Below are 5,000 nucleotides of genomic sequence, written 5' to 3' on the forward strand. Positions count from 1 at the left end.
GTTGTGCCGTAACGTAACCCATGTTGTGCCTTAACCTAACCCATGTTGTGCCTTAACCTAACCCATGTTGTGCCTTAACCTAACCCATGTTGTGCCTTAACCTAACCCATGTTGTGCCTTAACCTAACCCATGTTGTGCCTTAACCTAACCCATGTTGTGCCTTAACCTAACCCACGTTGTGCCTTAACCTAACCTACGTTGTGCCTTAACCTAACCCATGTTGTGCCTTAACCTAACCCATGTTGTGCCTTAACCTAACCCATGTTGTGCCTTAACCTAACCCATGTTGTGCCTTAACCTAACCCATGTTGTGCCTTAACCTAACCCACGTTGTGCCTTAACCTAACCCACGTTGTGCCTTAACCTAACCCACGTTGTGCCTTAACCTAACCCACGTTGTGCCTTAACCTAACCTACGTTGTGCCTTAACCTAACCCATGTTGTGCCTTAACCTAACCCATGTTGTGCCTTAACCTAACCCATGTTGTGCCTTAACCTAACCCATGTTGTGCCTTAACCTAACCCATGTTGTGCCTTAACCTAACCCATGGTGTGCCTTAACCTAACCCATGGTGTGCCTTAACCTAACCCATGGTGTGCCTTAACCTAACCCATGTTGTGCCTTAACCTAACCCATGTTGTGCCTTAACCTAACCCATGTTGTGCCTTAACCTAACCCATGTTGTGCCTTAACCTAACCCATGTTGTGCCTTAACCTAACCCATGTTGTGCCTTAACCTAACCCATGTTGTGCCTTAACCTAACCCATGTTGTGCCTTAACCTAACCCATGTTGTGCCTTAACCTAACCCATGTTGTGCCTTAACCTAACCCATGTTGTGCCTTAACCTAACCCATGTTGTGCCTTAACCTAACCCATGTTGTGCCTTAACCTAACCCATGTTGTGCCTTAACCTAACCCATGTTGTGCCTTAACCTAACCCATGTTGTGCCTTAACCTAACCCATGTTGTGCCTTAACCTAACCCATGTTGTGCCTTAACCTAACCCATGTTGTGCCTTAACCTAACCCATGTTGTGCCTTAACCTAACCCATGTTGTGCCTTAACCTAACCCATGTTGTGCCTTAACCTAACCCATGTTGTGCCTTAACCTAACCCATGTTGTGCCTTAACCTAACCCATGTTGTGCCTTAACCTAACCCATGTTGTGCCTTAACCTAACCCATGTTGTGCCTTAACCTAACCCATGTTGTGCCTTAACCTAACCCATGTTGTGCCTTAACCTAACCCATGTTGTGCCTTAACCTAACCCATGTTGTGCCTTAACCTAACCCATGTTGTGCCTTAACCTAACCCATGTTGTGCCTTAACCTAACCCATGTTGTGCCTTAACCTAACCCATGTTGTGCCTTAACCTAACCCATGTTGTGCCTTAACCTAACCCATGTTGTGCCTTAACCTAACCCATGTTGTGCCTTAACCTAACCCATGTTGTGCCTTAACCTAACCCATGTTGTGCCTTAACGTAACCCATGTTGTGCCTTAACGTAACCCATGTTGTGCCTTAACCTAACCTATAATGTGCCTTAACCTAACCTAAAGTGCGCCGTAACCTAAACTATATTGCGCCTTAACCTGACGCACGTTGTCGCTGAACCTGCTCTGTAATTGTTATGCAACCCGTTAAAGTAGTGTAGTGTTGCCTAACCGCAACCCTCGCAATATAGTTCGCTACTCGCACTGCCCGGTCCCCTGTGTATCGCGTCATGTTAAACACCTTGCAGGTGTTGCTGACTTTCCACATGCTCCTGCTATACACTGTAGTGTGGATAGCAGCAGGACGTACATGCCCCCCCCCCTTCCCCCCTGCCTTCGCAAGCTGGTCGGTGAGAAGTTTGCATGTTCAATGCCCTTCGCATGCCGACGTACTCAGCCTACGTTGTGGTACGGCCTGTCACCTGTCCGCCGATGTACGCAAAACCCACAAACTGTACTGCACATTGCTCCGTATGTACTGAATGATACATCGTGGCCCATGTGACCGTATGACGACAGCGCCTAGCAACGGCGGACCATACAGTCCAAATATTGTGCACGCAGCTACGTGTCGTCTCCCTATAAGAGCTGGATTGCAGTGTGGTACGCCATACAGACGTGTGGGAGGAACGGACGCCCTGGATGGCGATCAGCATGAGCAGTCTGTTGATGTAGTGGAGCGTGTATTCGGACGTAGTCGTCTCTTCTCACACACCGTGATAGCATGTTGCACCGCGTTCCACATCTGCGACATGCTGCAGAGGCGGGCTGACAGTCGTTCGCGCAATGGACACCGCATACGTACGGGGTCTACCTTCCACGTGTTCTCTAGGCGTGCACATGTTGTTGCGTCTATGTGGGCAGACGTAGTGTGTTGTGACACCTGACACAGGCATGCAATACTCGTTGCAAATGGCGATGGACGTGTACGTTTGCTGGTGACGTTACGCAAATGAACAACCGGTAACCCGTTGTGGTGCGGTTGTTCTCGCTAGAGGTGAATCAGTGTTGGCGACGATCGGTCGAGCTATTAACCGGTTGTTTCAGGGATACCCACCATGCCCACGAACGTGAAAGGGGACCCACCATGCCCACGAACGTGAAAGGGGATCTGGGTGTGAGGCGATACGCGGCGGTGGCTGGGTGGGACCGTCCCCGGCCGGTGAGGGGGGGCCGCCCGGCGTGCTGGCAGCGCGGTGCGTGGGCGCACGCGCTACAGCCGGCTGGTGGGGGCGGCCGGTGGCAGGCGCGCCGGCCGACGGACGCGGCAGGCGGCGCAGCTGCGCGCCGGCGCCCCCTGCTCGCGGCGCCTTGCGGCCAAAGTAGGTCCTCGCGGGCCCGGTGCGAAGCGCGGTGGCCATCTGCAGTGTGCTGGTCCGATTGAGGACTTTGTGCGCTGAGGATGCGCCGCCGCCCGGCGCTCGGCGCCGCGACGCCGTCTGCTGCTCGGTCGCCCCAGCGGTTCTCGCAGGTGGTTTGTATCGCAGCTGTGCGGACGTGTTGGCGCGTGCGCTGTGCTGGGAGAGTTCGCTTCGGCACCCAAGTAGGGCTTTTGTCCTTCTGTGGCGCTGGCGTTGGAGCTGCCGGTCACCGTAGGTGGCGCGTGTTGTCTCCCGCCGGCAATGCCACGACAGCACGCTCCCGGGCCTCTGTCGGCAGCGGCAAGCTCAGTTGGGAGCACGGGTGGTCGCACCTAAAGCGTCTACTCGCCTAACTCCGGGCGATTGCGCCTCTCTCGAACCCGACCAAGTACTTAGGACGGCGCTGCGCGCCGCCGGGACCTGAGAGGGTTTCGAGGTGTGTTGTGCAGGGGAGCTCAGCCTCCTCCTGTTTGCAGAATAATTGAGCGGACGCTTGCGTGTTCGCGCGGGCCCCCGGGACACACTCCCGGGCGGCCGGCTGCTCAGCTCTAGTTGACGCAGCTCCCTGGTTGATCCTGCCAGTAGTCATATGCTTGTCTCAAAGATTAAGCCATGCATGTCTCAGTACAAGCCGCATTAAGGTGAAACCGCGAATGGCTCATTAAATCAGTTATGGTTCCTTAGATCGTACCCACGTTACTTGGATAACTGTGGTAATTCTAGAGCTAATACATGCAAACAGAGTCCCGACCAGAGATGGAAGGGACGCTTTTATTAGATCAAAACCAATCGGTCGGCTCGTCCGGTCCGTTTGCCTTGGTGACTCTGAATAACTTAGGGCTGATCGCACGGTCCTCGTACCGGCGACGCATCTTTCAAATGTCTGCCTTATCAACTGTCGATGGTAGGTTCTGCGCCTACCATGGTTGTAACGGGTAACGGGGAATCAGGGTTCGATTCCGGAGAGGGAGCCTGAGAAACGGCTACCACATCCAAGGAAGGCAGCAGGCGCGCAAATTACCCACTCCCGGCACGGGGAGGTAGTGACGAAAAATAACGATACGGGACTCATCCGAGGCCCCGTAATCGGAATGAGTACACTTTAAATCCTTTAACGAGTATCTATTGGAGGGCAAGTCTGGTGCCAGCAGCCGCGGTAATTCCAGCTCCAATAGCGTATATTAAAGTTGTTGCGGTTAAAAAGCTCGTAGTTGGATTTGTGTCCCACGCTGTTGGTTCACCGCCCGTCGGTGTTTAACTGGCATGTATCGTGGGACGTCCTGCCGGTGGGGCGAGCCGAAGGCGTGCGACCGCCTCGTGCGTGCTCGTGCGTCCCGAGGCGGACCCCGTTGAAATCCTACCAGGGTGCTCTTTATTGAGTGTCTCGGTGGGCCGGCACGTTTACTTTGAACAAATTAGAGTGCTTAAAGCAGGCAAGCCCGCCTGAATACTGTGTGCATGGAATAATGGAATAGGACCTCGGTTCTATTTTGTTGGTTTTCGGAACCCGAGGTAATGATTAATAGGGACAGGCGGGGGCATTCGTATTGCGACGTTAGAGGTGAAATTCTTGGATCGTCGCAAGACGAACAGAAGCGAAAGCATTTGCCAAGTATGTTTTCATTAATCAAGAACGAAAGTTAGAGGTTCGAAGGCGATCAGATACCGCCCTAGTTCTAACCATAAACGATGCCAGCCAGCGATCCGCCGCAGTTCCTCCGATGACTCGGCGGGCAGCCTCCGGGAAACCAAAGCTTTTGGGTTCCGGGGGAAGTATGGTTGCAAAGCTGAAACTTAAAGGAATTGACGGAAGGGCACCACCAGGAGTGGAGCCTGCGGCTTAATTTGACTCAACACGGGAAACCTCACCAGGCCCGGACACCGGAAGGATTGACAGATTGATAGCTCTTTCTTGATTCGGTGGGTGGTGGTGCATGGCCGTTCTTAGTTGGTGGAGCGATTTGTCTGGTTAATTCCGATAACGAACGAGACTCTAGCCTGCTAACTAGTCGCGTGACATCCTTCGTGCTGTCAGCGATTACTTTTCTTCTTAGAGGGACAGGCGGCTTCTAGCCGCACGAGATTGAGCAATAACAGGTCTGTGATGCCCTTAGATGTTCTGGGCCGCACGCGCGCTACAC

At 53.3% G+C, this 5,000-nt stretch overlaps 1 non-coding gene across 1 annotated transcript in view; it reads left to right on the forward strand.

Annotated features, from left to right (window-relative positions):
• Window positions 1-3,421: 3,421 nt before the first annotated feature.
• The window catches only part of LOC126448753 (small subunit ribosomal RNA), a 1,909-nt gene continuing 330 nt past the window's right edge, over window positions 3,422-5,000 (forward strand). The window contains exon 1 of the ribosomal RNA XR_007584220.1: window positions 3,422-5,000. This exon is cut by the window's right edge and continues 330 nt beyond it. This is a non-coding gene — a ribosomal RNA (small subunit ribosomal RNA).

The sequence above is a fragment of the Schistocerca serialis genome, unplaced genomic scaffold (assembly GCF_023864345.2).
Source record: "Schistocerca serialis cubense isolate TAMUIC-IGC-003099 unplaced genomic scaffold, iqSchSeri2.2 HiC_scaffold_623, whole genome shotgun sequence".
Classification (NCBI taxonomy): domain Eukaryota; kingdom Metazoa; phylum Arthropoda; class Insecta; order Orthoptera; family Acrididae; genus Schistocerca; species Schistocerca serialis.